General features: G+C 36.6%; 1 pseudogene; it reads left to right on the top strand.

The window, feature by feature from the left end:
- Positions 1–7,214: 7,214 nt before the first annotated feature.
- LOC118632728 lies at positions 7,215–19,648 on the top strand (annotated as a pseudogene).
- The last annotated feature ends 318 nt before the right edge of the window (positions 19,649–19,966 follow it).

Raw genomic sequence — 19,966 nt, 5'->3', positions numbered from 1 at the left:
AAATGTCCTTGGGTGAGGATAAAAAAAAAAAAAAAAAAAAAAAAGAAAAAAAGAAATGATACTGTTTGTAAGGCACATTGAAGGAAATGGGCAAGGTTGCTTATGCTTAAGTCAAACATCTGCTCTGGGGAACTGAGGATCAGTCATTTAGAACTACCAGAACCATTTGTGGTCCACTGGTGTGAGGCAGCAAATTCCCCCTGTTTATAAGTATATCCTGGGAATTCTGATTTTAAAGTTTGATAATAGGGTCCAGAAATTTGCACTTGTAAGAGTTATCCCTGGACACCACTCTTTGAAGGACCTATGTGCTGACTTAAATATTGCTATTCATCCTGGCCAGTGTGGCTCAGTGGTTGAGCATTGACCCATGCACCAAGAGATCATCATTTCAATCCCCAGTCAGGGACATGCCCAGGTTGTGGGTCTGATCCCCAGTGCGGGGCATGTGGGAGGTGGCCAATTGATGTTTTCTCTCATCGATGCTTCTATCTTTCTCTTCATTTCCCTCTCTAAAATTTAAAAAAAAAAAAAAAAAATTAAAAAAAAATGTTACTACTCAATTGAAGGACATGTAATAGAGTTCTTTTAGGACCTGACTGAGAAAGAAGTTCCAGTCTAATTATAGTTAAAATTGGTAATTCGCCAACATGAAGTTAGAGTAGTATGACAAAACGAATACTTTAAGGTCAAAAGACGGTTTACTTTCCAGTTGTGAAAATTTCTATTAACCTAATAAAATCAATTAACCTGTCTTTACCTTAGTTCCCTTGGGAGAATTCAAATCCTTCAAGGGTCTTGGTGAAGATCAAGAGAGAGAATATTAGTGCAAACACATTATAAGCCATTCAATATTTTTAAATTGTCAGAAATTGTATAATAGTAATAATTTTACGATTTGCTTTGGAATGTAGAAGTTAATTGCTTAGTTGAATTTTGATGACTATTTGTAAAATAATTGCAAAGTCACAAATGATTTATTTGAAGCAAACGACTTGTTTCTGCTCAACAGAATATCTTTCAGAAAACATTTGCAAAATGACAAGCAGAAATCTATCAAGTCTGAAGTCAGAACATAATATAGCTCATAACTGTAACTTTCATAACAATTCTAAAATGCTCATAAATGAGATTTTAAAATTATTTTATGTATCTAAAATTAACATTAAATTGGCCTGATAAAGTGGGCTTATTGTTTGAAAAAAAAATTTTTTAATGGAATGCAGTTTTGAAAGAATTTGAGTAAATATATACTGTATCAATCTTGTGAGTAGTGGTACTAATTCATAATTTGGGCAGCAGCATGTTGCAATTTATTCATAAGGGACATATTTTCCAAAACCTTCTATTACTTTGTTAAGGAATCCATATACAAGTTATTACATCTGTCTTTTTAAATGCTGTGCCTTATTAGAAAATTTCTTCTTTTTATCAAGCAACAGATATTAATTAAATTTCTCCTCCTAATCAGGTTTTTGGGGTGTAAGAAGAACTTAGGATGAGACCTCAGAAAGCTTGATATATTGATAGGAGATTATAAGAATAGTAATGTGTAAACACAATGTAAAATGATACTAATGTAATAATGGCAAGGGTATAGATTCTTTGAAAATGAACAATAAAATGCTAGATACAGTTATTAAGAGGACATCTGAACCAAACAATGGGGGTATTAGACATGTGTTGATCTCAAAAATTCCAGCAGAAGAAAGACCAGAAGTGAACAAATGGTGGAGCAGGCCAGGTATTAGAAAGCAGTAGTGTTGGAAGCTGGTGAACTGAAGAGTGGATTCTCCACACTGTCCCAGGTGATTGTTGCCATGCAAGTGTGTGAACCCACTCATATTATGTATTCTAATATTATCAAATAGTCAATTATTCAGACTTTTGTGTGAAATTTTCATTTAAAATATTGATATCTAATCTAATTATTTTGTTAATAAATTTTAAAAGACCACCCTGGCCATTTTGGCTCAGAGGTTAGAGTGTTGGCCTGCGGACCAATGAGTCACGGGTTTGATTCCAGTCAAGGGCACATACCTCGACTGTGATTTGACTAGGGCCACGGGACAAACTGCAACTGAGGTACATGTCTTTGGTGGGAACTGAACCCAGGGCTCTCTGGTCTGCTGGCTGATGCTCTAACCTCTGAGTCAAACTGGCCAGGGCTGATGTGTCCCTTGCACATCGATGTTTCTCTCTCTCTCTTCTTTCTCTCCCTCCCACTCTATCTGAACAAAAAACAGAAGAAAATGTCCTCTGTGAGGATGAAAATAAATAAATACATTTAAAAAGACCACACAACACATGCCTGCTGACAGCAAATTTGGCCCATGTGCCATACTTTTCAACTTCTATTCTAGTTAGGAACCATAATAAATCAAGGAAAGTATAAATTACTTTACAAAACCCATCAGGATTTCTCAAATGGTTGTACGCATGAAGACTCATGTCTACATTAAAATCTCTCTCCAACATCACGAAATCAAAAGTATGTATATAAGAAAAAAGTACCTGACAGTATATATTTGGGGTATAGACCTAGGAAACAAAGTTAATTGAAAGAATATGAAATTTGGACAAGCTTCTGCATGAATTTAAAAAACTTGGTTATTTAAATAGCAAAAAAAAATTGAGAGGGTTAGATACAAATATTTAACTCCTCTAGGTTATGGGTAGAAGCCCATACTACATCTTAGAAATATAAAAGGGAATGTCTCTTGCAACATGAGCCTCAACACAGTGTTTAAATTACACATAGACATATTACATGAGAGGCTTAGCGGAAAAGGAAAAATCACAGATCCATTCCTGAGAAGAATGAGACTTCAGCAGCAGGCAATATGCTTTTAAGGCATTTATATTGTTATTACTGATGTTATGATAGTCATCAGTCAATTGACTATGGGCTACTTAGCCCAGAATAATTCACCACTGAAATGACAAAGCCCAAATGTAGCCTCGAGACCATTTTTCTGTTTTAAACTACCTCTTGTTTGGAGAACAATTCTGTATGTTCTATTCTGGTAAAAGTGCATATTTAATAATAATAATAATAATAAAAAATAACAGACCCTCTGGGTTTACTTGGAGATTCTTACTCATCAATCTTGTTTCTAAAGTAGAAATTCACAATTGTCAACTCGCACAGTGAGTTAGTGCAAGCTTGTCTGATGGATTCCGCAGGTTTTGTACTTGGCTTCCAGGTTGAAAATAATAAAGTTTCAGGGGTGAAATTCTCTGAAAAGATCAAGAGGCATGCCAATTTTCATAAAGCCTTTTTTAGTAATGCCCAAATTACGCATTCTTAATTTTGGTGTCTGTTAATATCTGGATGCCCCGTTACTTAATGCATGTTCACAGTAAAGGAATTTCTACTTTATTTTCTATTGTTATGTCATTTGAAGTAATGAATGACTAAAAAAATTAGATAAACTATTGAAAAGATGAGAAAGAAATAATTAATTAGATTTTTCAACTAAAATTGACAGTAATATGGGTGTTTCCTAATTTTTGATTAGATGGAGGAATATATACACTTTCGCTTTTGAATAGTTATGGATAACTAGGGCTACATCTTTCACCTTAAGAAACACAAGATGAACGTAGTCCTGGTGATGGCAAGAAGCAGAATGAAGTATAACATTTTCAGGGATTTTATTTGCTTCCTGAAGTATATAGAGTTTAGGAGCATTTCAGTGGTATCCCTAGTTGTAAAAAAAATTGTAAATCTGCAAATTTTTCTGGGGGAAGAATGTTTAGTTTCTATTTATCAAAAAGTAATGTTTACATGCTAAACCAGTGGGTTATGTATACTTGGGGGAAATCCCAGAGATAAATGCAATCATATCTGCAGTCTAAGGTCATGTCCAAGCTATTAAGCAAGCATGAATGAGTAATTCCTGTGTGTCCAAACAGTATAGACACAGAAAGACAGAGAAAATGAAATAGAAAACTGAAGTGTAATGTGGCAAAAGCAGAGATGGAGGTACATGCAAAACTCTTTGTAACACTTGGGGAAATTTTATATTCGGGGGTTCATTTGGGGGGATTCATGGAAAGTGCCTTAAAGGCAGTGTGATTTGAAATTGTTCTCAAAGAAGAACTGAGAGTAAATCAGGCACAGAAGGTGGGTGAAATTATCCCAGGGTACCCGAATTTACTCCAAAATGGATGAAACATTTTTTATAAAAGAATATTTAGGAGATAGACATTTATAGAAGAGATCAAAAGATTCAAATTGAAATATAGTTGAAAAGATGACTGTTGAGGAGAATATATATATTCCATATACTCATAAAATACAAGTATGTTCATTTATTTTGCCTTTCAAGGAAAGGGGAGACTATTGGAATACAAGAAAACAGTGTATCATGTCATTAAAAGCAAATGCTTAGTATGACTCATGCCAGAGTTAGTACAATGAACATATTAATAAAAGAATGTAAAACTCACCACCAAAAAAACAGAATACCAAAGTTCAGATATTTCATTTGTGTAATGAAAGGGTTTGTCCTGATACTCTAAATTATTTGACAGATATAACATTGTAAAAGTCTTTAGAGCATCTGCCTGCCCCCTTACCCCCCTAGAATAGCTCTCTATTGTAAGATACCCTCAAAGGGAACCTTAAAAGCTCTGTAATTTGGATATGTGCCTGTTTTCTGTAACTTCTCCTGGTCATACCTGTCATCCTCTGAAGGGATATGGCATCTCTGATTTTCTGTTTAATTTCAGATAATGGCATGTCACCATGCTCCACTCATAGATGGGTTAAGGTCTTGAAGAGTTGAAGTAGAATCAGTAGGAATATATGATGGTACTATTTCAAAATAAAGGCCTTGATGAGCTAAAAAAAAAAAAAAAAAACAATGTCAATTTATGGCCTTCAGCATAAATAATGAAAAAATCAGAAACTTGAGGTGGAGGAAGAGAAAAATTTTTTTTTTCTTTATTGATTCTAGAGAGAGGAAGGGAGAGGAAGAGAGAGATAGAAACATCAATGAGAGAGAACATTGATTGGCTACCTCCTGCATGCTCACCACTGGGGATTTTGCCCACAACCTGAGCATGTGCCCTGATTGGGAACTGAACTGTCGACCTCTTGGTGCATGGGTAGACACTCAACTACTGAACCACACCAGCCGAGCAAGAGAAAAGTTATGAGAGCATCATCATGGGTGGGAAAATTTTAAATATTGATTTGTTACAACAAGCTACACATAGATAATTACCTCATGGAAATGTGTCCTGAGGTAATTATTATTGATATCCCTTACCAATACATGGGAGGAAAAAGTTACCAGATTAAAAAATATTGAAATCATTTATATGTCTCAGCTCACAAATTTGACAATGAAACAAAGTCTCAGTAACATTCAAAGAGAATTTATCTTATTCCCATGAGATCCTATAGGATACCTGAATTTAAATTATCCAAAAATTTGGGAAACCAATTCTAGTGTTAAGTTCTTTCTTATATCAGATTCTGGTGCTCCTTGTGTTTTAGAAGCAAGCTTGGACGCATTGGTAATCAAGTCACAAAGTATAATTCTAGTCTTCCTGACAGCCATCTTACTTGACCTACATTCTCTACATGTGCTTGACATAATAGCGCAAATAACAGGGACAGTAAAGACAGTCCCTGACTTATGATGGTTCAGCTTTATGATGGTGCTAAAGCAATACACATTCATTAAAAACCATACTTTACATTTTGAATTTAGATGTTTTCCTGGGCCAGTGATAACGGAGTATGATACTCTCATATGATGCTGAGCAGAAGTGAGATGATTTTGTCCAGCTGTAGGCTAATGTTAGTTTTCTGAACACATTTAACGAAGAAGCTAATTCATTGGTAGTTTAGGTATATTAAATGCCTTTTCAGCTTACATGATTTTTCAACTTATGATGGGTATATGATGAGTATATCAGGATGCAGCCTCATATTAACTCAGAGAGTATCTGTATTTGTGGTAAAATAAACAAGCCCATTCAGTTTCAATGTATCACATAAAGTGTTTGCCTGTGGTTTGTTTTATTCTTTCTTATTGTTGTGGGTATGAGGAAGTAGTCTCTTAATGAAGTAATCCAGGAATAAGACAATGTCTTTTCCCTTCTGTTCTTAGTAGAATTGTTTGTCTAGTTATTCAGACTTCAGCTATATTCTTTGCACAATTAATTCTTACATCTTCAGCAATGTAGATTATGCTCTATCTCATCTTCATATTTGTCTGATAAAAAAATTACTTGCTAAATCCTCTAAATTGATATATTCTGTTTGTGCCAAATACATAAAATATTTTCTGCCATGCATATCCAACTTAACTAGAAATTAATCTCAAGAATTGCCTCCTTCCCAGTTCAGGAAATAGCATAAGTCAGGGTTTGTGTACTCTCTAGTCAACTCAAATGACCAATTTTCATCTTCTTTCCACTTGGCAAAAACCAGTTTGATCCCTGTCATTGGACTTTTAGAAAAATCAGTTACGTGGAGTTGATATAGTTTATAAATAACACAGTGCCTGAGATCTTAAGATATATAATGATGGCTTTCTGCTCCTCAATAGGGAAGAAAATGAGAAAATATATGATTTATTTTTCTCTCATAAATCAGTGCCACAACTTCAAAAAAAAACAACAACAAAAAAAACATGTATTGTCAACTTTCTTTTTAAGTAAATCACCCTATTAATTTTGTTATTCACTTAAAGCAACAATAGGCTTGGTAGATATAGATGTTTATGTAGGTATCAGCTGGGCAATGATATTACACTCTATCCAAGTTTGAACTAGATGTTCATTATTGCTGTGGTCACCTGTACACCAAAAATGTATTAAAAGAGAAAGCTTATAGAAGAGACACTGTTTAGTGATTGTGTAAGTGCACTTTTGGGGAGAGAATAAATGTTTTTAGATAAATGAAAAATTGCAAATATTGAGATATTGAATGTATACAAATTCTAGCACCTTGAAGAATGATTTAGCATGTATCAGAATGAGATAGACATATTGATAATACAAATAATTTTAGCTTAAAGAGGAACCTACCTGATGTTTTTTTTTTTTTCTTTAATGTTCACTTGGGGATATTTTTTTCTATTTATCTTCAGATAGAGTGGGAGGGAGAGAAAGGGAGTGAGAGAAACATCCATGTGAGAGGGACACGTTGAGTGGTTGCCTCCCACTCAACCCGGACCAGGGCAGAGGGCGAAATGCAGCCGAGGTACGTGCCCTTGACTGGAATTGAACCTGCAACTCTATAGTCTATGGGCTTCCACTCTAACCACTGAGCAAAACCAGCCAGGGCTCCTGCTGGTTTCTTAAGCTGCTTATCGTGGAACCATACATTATTTTTTTAAAAGTTTCTCAAATTACACATTTTCTGTATAAATTTTCTGTGTTTACACTTTATGTGGGTTCTAGAGTCTAAAAAGATTGTTAGACTAGATCATTATTTCATACATGTCTGTGTTCTTCAAAATGAGACTCTCTGCTCGGCTGGTGTGGCTCAGTTGTTTGAGCATTGTTCTGTGCACCAGGAGGTCTCCAGTTGGATTCCTGGTCAGGACATGGGCCTGGGTTGCAGGGTCTGTCCTCCGTAGGGGATGTGCAAAAGGCAGTGAATGATAGTTCTCTCATGGATGTTTCTGTCTCTTTCTCCCTTTCCCTTCCTCACTCTGAAATCAGTTTTTTTTTTTTTTTTTTAAGGAGACTCTCAGGCTACCTGTAATCATATCACCTACAAACATCCCAGTGAAGATGCATTTTACTCCAGAGTCCTCTGCTTCACACATTATGAATTCCATTTTATGTGTGATCTATGAATTTGTTACTGTATACATAATGTTCCCACCTTCCTCAGAGGGAACACTTTAGAGGTTCACATAAGATCCATATCTGTGAAAGTCATCTTCTGTCATGTGAACTCCTTTATTTTATACAATGTTTAAGTTTTTTTCTTACACATATTTGCATCATTAATACCTGAAACAAAGTCTGGATAAGTACGTTACAGCATCAAAAGATAGACAATTCCACTGTAGAGCATGTCTGTTAAACTTTTTTCTTCCTTACTGTTAGCTTACATTTACGGCTTAAGATCTAATTTTCTTCTCTAGAGTGACACAAAGTAAGTGTTTATTCTTTTTTCTTTCTTTTTATCCTCACCCAAGGACATTTTTTGATATTTTGTTCAGATAGAGTGGGAGGGAGAGAGAGAGAGAGAAACATCGATGTGAAAGGGAAACATTGAGTGGCTGCCACCCACACAACCCAACTAGGGCTAGGGACAAACTGCAACAGAGGAACGTGCCCTTAGCGGGAACTGAACCCAGGTCTCTCTGGACCACAGGCCAACGCTCTAACCGCTGAGCCAAACTGGCCAGGGCAATAAGTGTTTATTCTTTACAATATTGCAGCTATTCGGAAACATCTCTCATGAGTTTTCACATTATTCTCTCTACCAGCCTAAGTATTCCTAAAGCTTTAATCATCAGTTATATTAGCAAATCAAAAGGCCTAAAGACTGTCTAGTCTTATTGGTGACTAGTCTCACAGATGATAAACAGTAATTTGCCTATATTTACATACCTAAGTAGTATGAGTTGAGATTAGAAAAGCAGGTTGTATCTTTCAAGTATAGTTTTAACATCAAAAACATTAACTATGACATTCTAATATATTTTTAATTACTTATATTGTTGGATGTTGCAAATGTGCCTTACAATAGCCTATCATTGTAGAACAAATTCAAAATTTGAACATGATTTTATGCAAATCAAATGTTATACTCAATATATTGGAAGTCTTTTTAGATAGATGGAGTGCTCCAAAATTTCTGAATATACACTTAAGTGTGATTAGTGGAAGAAAGATGATAAAAGTGCTTCATAGAGCTGACCTTGATTGTGTGCTGTTTAATACAGTTTATTTTCACTGCCTAATTTAGGGATGCTGTGCACAGCATGGGGCTCTCACCCCCTCAATTTTCTCTATTAATTTCTGGTAGTTGACTATAAAACTACTACAAATGATGGGAATACACATCCTCTGTTTCCCATGACTAGTAATTCTCCTATGCAGATTCTACCCCAGAGCAAAGTGATAATAGAGTGGTTTTATTGAAACAATCAATTTAAGGATTATGGAATGCAGAGAACAATTATAAGAAGGATTCATTAGACAAAATTAGGGCTGGGGTCTATAATAAATCTCCTCACTTGCACAGCATTTGATTTCTAGACTGCTTATATGGATCTTTAATGGCCATATCTTTTTCTACAAATGCTTAATTGGATAATAGAACTTCCTAGTGATAGTTACAACTAAGATCATTCAAAAGGGGGTCAATGGGAAAAAAAAATGAGGGACATCTGTAATACTTTCAACAATAAAAATAAATTTTTTAAAAAGTACACTGAGAAAGCTTCAGTAAATTAGGAAGATTGTCAAAGATAAGAAGAGACTGTTTTGACAATGTCTCCACTCAGCTGACCTTCATTCTTTTTCTAGGAAAACATATTCTCTCTCTCTCTCTCTCTCTCTCTCTCTCTCTCTCTCTCTCTCTCTCTCTCTCACACACACACACACACACACAGCACATTGCCAAACCAAAGTGAAATGCAACAAAATGAAACTCAACTCATAGCAGAGTTGCAGCTAAGAGCTCAATTTATTCAAAAAAATGGGGAAAGAAATGGTGTGCAAACAGGTAGGCTAAGATGCTAGATAGGATTAGTTTAACTTCACACGTTTAGCAATTCACACCACTTCTTTCCTTCTAAAGGCTGTAATCTCCTCAAAGGGATAATGTATTTTATAATAACAATGGGCAAACTTATTCTGCATCTGTAAACTTATTGAATCATGTGTGATGGCTTTTGTAATCAGCAATTCTTTTTATTGATAATATAGAAAAATTTACTACATAAAACTCAACTTTTATTTCAAAATAATATTTTAATGCAAGATTTCAAAAATTTATGATTAATGTAAAATACGCACAATGAGAAAAATTTCAAAACTTAAAGACAGAACAAAACTGTATTGCTTATTTTTTATTATTATTTAGAAAAGACTCTTTTTTATCAAGAGTTATTTTTATAGCAATTATTTTGTTCACTGCAAATTAAATATGTTTCCTAATCAAATTTCCATATAAAATCTAGCTTCAGACAATAATTCCATTTCATTTTTGCTTTTCCCCCTCTTTGGGAGTTTAATCCAGCCCCAAATTTCTATATGCATACAGAAATGATGCTCAACATCATTAATTATAAAAAAAAATAAAACCACAAAAAGGTATTACCTTACAGCTGTCAGAATGGCCATCATCAATAGATGAACAAACGAGTGTTGGTGAGGATGTGGAGAAAAGGGAACCCTCATGCACTGCTGTTGAGATTAAGGATTGGTGCAGCCACTGTGAAAGGAAGTATGGAGTTACCTCAAAAAATTAAAAATGAACCCTGCCCAGGTGGCTTAGTTGTTTGGAGCATCTTCCAGTACACCAAAAGGTGGTGGGTTTGATTCCCAGTCAGGGCACCTACCTAGGTTTTGGGTTTAATCTCAAGTAGGGGTTCATACGAGAAACAACCCATGGATGTCTGTCTGTCTGTCTGTCTCTCTCCTCTCTCAAAAATCAATAAAAAACTATTCTTTGTTGAGGAGTAAAAAAAAAAAAAAAAAAAAATGGAACTGCCTTATTATCCAGCAATTCCACTTCTGTGAATTTATCTGAGTAAACTCAAAACACTAATTTCAAAAAACATGTTCATGCCTATGTTCATTGTGGCTTCATATTATTTCTCTCTGGCCGTTCTTTATATATAGAGAGTGTTTCCTTTTCTCTGACTCAAAAATCTATCCGTTTCCTCCCTTTCCATCTTTGATTGCGTACGTGTACTTTGCATTCTCACGACATTGTGGAGTGCCTTATTTGTGTACTGTGACCTCTCCTTTTCCCCTAAGAAAATATGTAGAGTCAAGTACAGAATCACTGGGAAGTGAAGTTGCAAGAAATAGTGAGAGGAGGGAAGAGTGAAACATTATTCACCAGAGAGTCAGGCTGATATCTGATGATAAATATTCCTCTCACAGTGGGGGAACTGCATGGCGGTTCTTGTGTTTTATTTCCTGTGCCCACATTTTCTGTCTTTGTTTCTGTTATTCATTTCTATTATTTTTATGTCCTTCCTCCAATCACTTAGTAAACTTAAGGTGATAGAGTGGGAAGAGTGAGTATGGATCTGTAGTAATAAGCTCTACATCATTCGCGCTCATCTCGTTTTGGGGAGCATCAGAGCAGTGGGGTGGTTAAGAGACTACTCTGATTTTACTCCGGGCTGTACCATTGCCAAGCTATGTAATGCTAAGTTAAGCTAACCTATCTCTACCTACATTTTCTGTACTTGAAAAATCGAAAAATAAGTGATAGCTATCTCAGAGTTTTGTGAAGATTTTAAAGTGCCTGCTTAAAAACATCATTGTTTTTATCTCTTCTGGTTCTCTTGCTGCTGTTAGTATTTTCTCTAAAGAAAGAAAAGCAACAAACTCCTTTTATTATCTTTTCCACATGTATATCCAGCCATGTCTCAATGTCTTACTTATATTTACCACTCTATCTCCTTAGCTCAGTATCATTTTAGGATTTCTGTCACTTACAACAAAAATGTGTCTTCACTGATAAAACATGAGCTGAAGTTTAGCTTCTTAGAAAACGTCTCTTCCTCCAAAAGTAGCTGTGGTGAGATATGAGGTCCTGGTATAAAATCTGTGCTTACACCATGCAACTGTGCATCAGAAACTGAGTGATCTTCCTCAGAATGGAGTTGCCAGGAAAAAAACTGGAAGAGGGAAAAACAAAGACTCCGCAACTAGGTACCAAAGCAGGTGTTTTACTGTGTCTTTGAATTCTTGAGTAATCTCTTTTTCTTTCATTTCATGCCCCTCAACCAGTGCCATCTATTGCCTGATTGCTCTTCCCACCTCTGACACATTTTTGTTCCTTCCTCGGATTATTCTGACTCACCCTATAATAATGACACTGCTTGCTGATCAGTCACAGTTGCACCCACCCTATGAAGTCCGGTGAGCCCTGATCACATAATGCCCTGATCTCATTGATTAGTGAGAACTGACCTACCCTACAAGCATCCTGTTTCTGTTTTATTACTAGTCCTCATTCGCTTGTTTATTCAACAGATCATTTAATTTATTTATATTAGTTAATAGTTTATTTATTTATTCAATAAATATTTAATAAAGACTTGCTCTTTTAAATTTTCTGTGCTGGATACTGAGAATACAAGTGAAAATTGACCTGATAATGTTTATCAAGAAACTTTCAGTAAAATGGAGGGACGGTCAGCTAAAGTGTCATCATGGTTAGGTGCTCTGGGGGTGATAAATACATGGCACACAGACAGTACACAGACAGGGTTCTCCTATGTGGCATCTCTTTAGTCTTCTCAGAGGACAGTACTTTATTACTTTAAATGGTTAAACTAAAAAACAATTTCACTTTTTAAAAAAAATAACAAAGCAGGCCATTAAGTGGGGAACCTAGACACCCAAATATAAGGACAACATAATACTTTTAATTCTCTCTTCTGCCGACCTTCAGAACTAGAGAAATAGCAAGTGAACTAATGCATTTACTGGGGAAGATACAGCCCTACCCACCTGTAGGGGAGACTATCCTGACAACAGAGGCAGGAATCCTGGATGTGCCTATTCCAGGCAGGAGAGGGATAATCTGTCAGGAGATGCCTGCAATGCAACAGCAACCTTCTCCAGAAAGAGGGTCCAGGGTCCTTCACTTCATGAGCTAACTCGAGATAATTCTGCCTTTCGCTGGCAACACCCAGATCTCATAGGTATGCTACAGCTAAACAAAGCTTTCTCTGGTTATTGAAAATTATGGCATTATGAATCCAAAAATTTTACAGTATAAAAAGCAATAGGGCTAAATTACACTACCACATAATAACAAATATGCATAATTTGATTTACACTGTGCTTATAAACATGAACACATTTAAGGAACAATTTGGGGGGCAAAGAGAGTAAGCTTCATATTTTCTTTGGGAGCACCAACTCCACAGAAGCATGTGTTCCCAGGGGAAGTTAACAGTAATCATAGTAACAACCAAAACAGTGGTGAGGCTTCCTGTGGACCAAAGGCAGAGACCAATAGAGTAGAGAGTGAAAATATAGGTAAAATGTGTCGGTGTCTGAGGTCTTCAACACATGACAGTATATTGTGGAAGTGATTGTTAAAAGTGGAAACGCTGGAAGTGTTTGGAGGGAGAGTTTCCAGGACGTGAGGAGGAAGGTTTGCTGGCTCATTCATTTTCTTCTCAGTGCATCTTGGAGAATAAAAGCAAAGAAAGAAAGAAAGACATACACCTATACTTAGTGAAAATCAGAAATCTTCAGAATTACTCTTTGGAAACATACCCGCAATATATTTGGACTATATTTTATTATTCTAATCAATTTTGGCTTTTTTTTGTTTAGTAATTATGTTCTAGTTTCCACAATAAAAAATATGCATTTGAATTATAATTGGATATCCAACGATAGACCAACGTACACTCATGGAAAGGAGTCACCTCCTCTTTCCTCTGTGACTTGCCATGCAGAGTGAGTGCAGAGCCCTGGGTTACCTACCAAAAACAGAACTCGAAAGGCTGTGTGATCGCCTATGGGTCCCTTAGGTTTGTGGCCCAGATAGATTGCACTTACACTCACATTTATTGGATACTTGCTACTTTCCAGGTAATATCCCAGGTTCCGAGGAGACAATGATGATTAGGGTATGCTCTCTGCACTTTTGGACCTAAGAATCTTATGAGAAAACAGACATTTCTATAACTTACTGCCTGCTTTCCTGGCAGTATCAGCTAGAGCATGTTCTGCTTCTGAAATGGAGAGATTAATCGTGTTGTTTTGAACACCTGTAAGCTAAAAAAAAAAAAAAAATTGAATTGTTCCTGTGCATATAAAAGAGAGGAAATATTCTCAAGAAAAATATCTAATAGTATAATATTCTATGTATAGTTGTCAGCAACTACCTACCTGCTGTCTGATAATTTGTTATACCAGAATGTACCTTATAAATCAGTCCTCCTTGTCATTTGTATTTTCAAAAATATTCTTCTTTCACTTTAACTCACCTCCAGATTATTTTCCAAGCAAATGGACAAGGAGATGATGGAGGGAGACCATCGTTGAGAATTAGTTAAGTGCTAGCACTATAGTAAGCACTTTACACATGTTTTCTTTTACGATACTCATACAAATCCAGGAGTCTTAATTATAAAATTAAAAGAGGAAAAAACAAAATAAAACTTGAAATATTTGAGCTCTGTAGCCATATAACTTGAGCTTGGCAAAATAAGTGGCTGTTTTAGAATTGAAGTATATTTTAATTGTTACAATTGAAATTTAAGGGATCTAATCAATATCTGCCCCCTCTAGACAGAGTTGTATTTTTTTCTTTATTGATTTTAGAGAGAGAGGAATGGAGACAGAGAGAGAGAGATAGAAACATAGATGAGAGAACATCAGTTGGCCTCCTCCTGCATGTCCCCTACTGGGGATCCGGCCCGATTGTGAACCGGCGACCTCTTTGTGCATGGGTTGTTGTTCAACCTCTGAGCCACACCAGCCAGGCTACAGGGTTATATTTTAAAGAGCACTTTCAGAGAATGAAAACATAGGTCCTCCGCTGTTGATGGTCCTGATGCAGACATTCAAGGACGTGGATAATATCCTGTCACTATTTAATTACAAATGGGTCACTGGATTCTCTCTGCTACATGGGAAATTTCTAAACCATTGGCTTTTCTCTCCCTTATTGCTTAGGGAATATCGAATTTAGTCATTTGCCAGTTTAATGCTGGTAGGAAACTTACTTTGACTTTAGGGTGAAAGGACCCATTTTTCCTCTTACTTCTTTGTCTTTTTTTTTTTTTTTAATCCTCGCCGGAGGACATTTTTGCATTTATCTTAAGATAAAGCAGCAGGGAGAGAGGGAGGAAGAGAGAGAGAAATGCCCACATGACCCCAGCGCAGGCCTGGGACAAACTGAAACCAAGGTATGTGCTCTTAGCGGGAACCGAACCCGGGACTCTCAGGTCCCTGGGCCAACGCTCTAACCGCTGAGCCAAACTGGCCAGGGCTCCTTTGTCTTTATTGAGACTTCCCTCTCTGCAAACCTTTGGATTGCACATTGTTACCATAGGTGAGGCTGAATGGGGTTAATCACATTAGCTTAATCTGAATATATTTAGAAAGTAAATCTGAGCATATTTAGAAAGCAAATCTGTTAATCTGCTGCATTAAACATGGCTTATTAAATTGAAAATGAAATGTTAAGAGGGAGAAAATACTGTATTCATGGTACATATTGCAACATAGTCTTGGCATGAGCCAAAGCTCTTCACCCGTTTATTCCCCCTGGAGAGAACTACCTCATATTCATGTTAGAAAGAAGACTCTCTCCAGCTTCCCAAGGGTCGCAGCAATACCCTCTTTCCTGACCTAGTTTCCTTGAAAAGCTTTGCCTTCTCAGACTTCCTGTAACTGCCGTAGGACCTGGCATTTCTTATGTTTGCAAATAATCTGACATTGCCTGAACTGATGAAAAGCTACAAAAATCAACTGATTAACTTGCTGCATCAGACATAAAGGATGACGTGAACTAATGTAGAAATGCATGGCTTTAGTTTTTTGATAGCATATTTGGAAACTACTAGCTGTATTCATCTCATAATTTCTCAATTGAATTCATTCTATTTGCTAGGATTCCATGTGTTTTGGTGAAAGGAATACAACATTGCGTGTATGGGTTTATGACGATCAAATAATGGCTAAAAGAATGTAAGGGATTACAGCCTGGGTTCCATTTATGACAGTAACTTTTTATTCCTTGCTTGAGGGAAAGAGAAAAGAAATGCTTTTGATATTGTTCTTCTATTTTGAGGTATCAATATCATTATAATGTGGCAATGTACAACTGAGCAAAGAACCTGGACTTTGAGGCCATATGTTGGCTTTGTCATTTATTTATTAACTGTGGGACTCAGAGCAACTTCTCTGAGCATTGCTTTGCTCAAAAGAGTTTGAAATGGTGCTAATTTCTGTTTCTTCCTGTAGCAGGGCTGAAACTAAAATAGATAATCACCAAGTGCCTAATATACAATAAATATTCAATAAACATTTATTTCTTCTGTATTTTATCACACTTATTTTTGTATTTTTGAAATTTATATGCACACTCTTGTCTCGTCTTTATACTTTATCCCTTGACCTTTTAATGAGCCACAATACCCAAAATGTCACATAGAAATACTATATCAGACCTAAGTAAGGGGGTGTGGCTGGATTGGTGTGATAAAATTAGAGGATTATTAGAAAATCATTTAGTTTTTCTTTGTTCACTTCCTAAATAGTAGTTTATTTTTAGTTTTTCCTTTTTTTTTAATCCTCACCTGATAATATATATTTTCTAATTTATCTTCATGTAGAGTGGAAGGGAGAGGGAGAGAAAGGGAGAGGGAAACATTGATGTGAAAGGGATACATCAACTGGTTGTCTCCTGCACGACCCTGACCAGGACCAGGGACGAACTGCAACCGAGGTACGTGCCCTTGGCTGGAATTGAACCTGAGATTCCTTGGTCCATAGGCCGATGCTCTACTGCCTTATTTTAAGGCACCTGAGTGCTGTGGGCCACTTTGATGATAGGGTGCAATGAAACTCTGTCTTTATATGTTATTCATTATGCCTGTTATGTAATTATATCATTGTAAATATTGCTTAATAGAAGCTATAGTTGGAATGGTTATGAAACTCTTTTGCTGCCTTATTATGTTGATTTTGTTTCTGTCTCCACGGCCCAAGTTCTCCCTCCCTCTTCTCATCTGTGGAAATGAATAGCTAATGGTAAAGTGAAACCAGAGTTAAGACATGCGTTGAACTTATAATACTGAATATCAAGAACAGATTACATCCCAGCCAGTGTGGATCAGTGGTTGGGATCGACCCATGCACTGAGAGGTTGCCAGTTTGATTCCTGGTCAGGGCACATGCCCAGGTTGTGGGCCCGATCCCCAGCAGGGGACATGCAGGAGGCGGCCAATCGATGTTCTCTCTCATCGATGTTTCTCTCTCCCTCTCCCTCTCTAATATCAAAAAAAAAAAAAAGGAACAGTTCCCCATTTTGAGCGAAAGGGGAACTATGCCTCCTCAGTACTAGCATTGGATACTTTACTATGAAAATGCTGCAGCTCCTTGCTTGTGGTGTCATTGTATCAACTGTATTGAAATAAGATAACCTCTGTCCATATTTAATTTTCTTGCCCTGCATGATGGCACATGAATGTGTGTCTGAAGTTTATTGATTATGGCCAGTGACTCAATATTAATATATAAAATATAATTATTACTGGGATATAAAGGACAGTGGCTTTTTTTTTTTTGGTTTGGTTGTTTCAGTCACATTAAATTGTTGTTTGTGAATTTGTGTTTGGAATTTTTTTTTTTAATCAATTATAGATAGAGAGGAAGGGAAGGGAGAGAGAGATAGAAACATCAATGAGAAAGAACATCAATTGGTGGCCTCCTGCATGCCCCCCACTGGGGATTGGGCTCACAACCTGGGCATGTGCCCTGACCAGGAATCAAACCAGCGACCTCCTGAGGCATGGGTCAATGCTCAGCCACTGAGCCACACAGGCCAGGCTGCCTGGAATTTATTCAGCTTTATAGAGAATATATAGTAGTTTATTGTCAAAAAGATTTGCCTGAATTTTATCAATATATAGGGTGTCCCCAAAAATGTATGCATAATTTTGAATAATTAGAAAGCCAGTGTTTATTAAAATACATTTCATTTTCAAGGTGTAATAGAATCTAGAGACACCCTGTATACATTTTTGGTGGCCACCCTGTAGATATCTGGTAAATTTGATTATCAAGGAACTATCTTGAAGATATTTAGACATCTAATTATAAAGTAATAATTTGTTGCAGAGAAGAAATTAGTCTTTATTGCTTCTCACTGAGATTAAATATTTCCTAAATATGTTTATTATTTATAGATATAGAAAATACATTTTCTATAATTTGTTTCTACAATATGATATTAGATGTAACTAGATGTATTATATGTAAAATAAATAAGGATAAATATTCACTCTTACTTGATCAAACCAATTTATTAGGAGAAGTGATCAGAATCAATTAGATGCCTCCTGCATGCCTCCCACTGGGGATTTGGCCCACAACCTGGGCATGAGCCCTAACCAGGAATTGAACCAGTGACCTTGTGGTGCATGGGCGAAGGCTGAAACTCTAAGCCACACCTGCTGGGCTGCATGCATATTATCTTTAAATGATGAAATTCTCTCATAAATATCAAGGTCCAGATTTGAAAGCAGTGCTAAAAATATTTTATATAGACTTGATGCTGAAGCTCTGCAATAAGAATTTAACCAAATGATTTAAGAAAACTTTAAACACGATGGTCTTGCTTTGTTCAATTTTAATATCTACTAGATGGTTGTAATTACAAGGCTTAGAGCACAAATGTTATTTTTCTTAGTGGATGTCCAAATATAGTGCTGTGTCTTTCAGTAATTTCTTCCTAAGGCAACTAAAATATTACATGGTGACTGATTCCATCCTAATTCCCTCATTAAAAGCTAAAGGGAAGTGCTTTGAAGGAGTTTAAGAAAATGTTTTGTGCGAGGACTTTCCTATATCAGAATTGAGATGTGAACTAAGCAACTTGGAGATGTTTCCACGGCTGTGAACCTGAACCTAGAGAACTTTTTGTTGCTATTCTATTCATTTTCGTATGTATCCTTTTTATTAAAGGAGATGCAGCCATCAATCTTGTTGGGTGAGACTGGGAAACCAAAAACTTTGAATTTGATAATGTTTTTTTTTTGTGAAGAGTCCTCAAGAAATTGCTCAGGTGACTAAGAAAGCTGAAGTTCAAACATTTATTCACATTTCACATTTGAATGCTGATATGAAAAGCTCTTCTAGGTATCTGAGAAATAAGGCTGTTGGGGAGAAAGAAGTGAGGGATGTATTTCCAGAAGCTACTATCATAAAGCTGTCAGACATCTTTGGAAAAGATGATAGATTCCTCCATTATTTTGCAAATATTCACTAGTTTTGTAGGGTACTTCTTATGTCCTTGGGCAAGAGGCTATGAAACAACCAGCGTATATTGTAGATACATCCAATGGAATTGTTAATGCAGTTAAGGAGCCAGATGCCAGAGGGAAAACTTTTGCCTTTGTTGGGCCCATTCAATACCTCTTTTAGGACCTAGTGCAGTCTGTCTTTGCTATGGCTCAAGACCTTTCCTCTCATACGCTTTGCCACATTGTGCGTATCAGTTGGTGGCACCACTCTTTGAAACCAGTCCATTAGGGCCCTAGACAATGAGGGGTAAAGTGGAGTGGGTTCACATCACTGACATGAAATTGCCTCCATTTCCTGGCATGCAAGACCTTGGTATTTAGGCCACAGCCCTGGAACTGACATCCATCAAGGTGCTGTGGCTTACCCCTGGTGGTCTTCTGAAATGGACGATGTGAAGCCAGCCAAGACTGTCACCTTTTAGGGGGCACTAAGCTGCCCTTGTTTTTTGGTGTCATTTGGGTCAACTGGCTAGTGACCAGCCCACTTTCATCAGAGAACCCTGTAAATAGTGAATAAAATTTCTCTATTAAAACATCTGACGTTAAAAACTAATAGTAATTGTCCAGCCGATGTGGCTCAGTGGTTGAGCGTCCACCTATGCACCAAGAGATGGCTGGTTCAATTCCTGGTCAGGACACATGCCTAGGTTGTGGGCCCGATCCTCAGTGGAGGGCATGCAGGAAGCAGCCAATTAATGTCCTCTCTCATCAATGTTTCTATCTCTTTCCCTCTCACTTCC

This window comes from Molossus molossus, unplaced genomic scaffold (assembly GCF_014108415.1).
Source record: "Molossus molossus isolate mMolMol1 unplaced genomic scaffold, mMolMol1.p scaffold_m16_p_17, whole genome shotgun sequence".
NCBI classification, from domain to species: domain Eukaryota; kingdom Metazoa; phylum Chordata; class Mammalia; order Chiroptera; family Molossidae; genus Molossus; species Molossus molossus.
The sequence above is the reverse complement of the archived record's forward strand: the minus strand, read 5'-3'. Positions and strand labels throughout refer to the sequence as shown.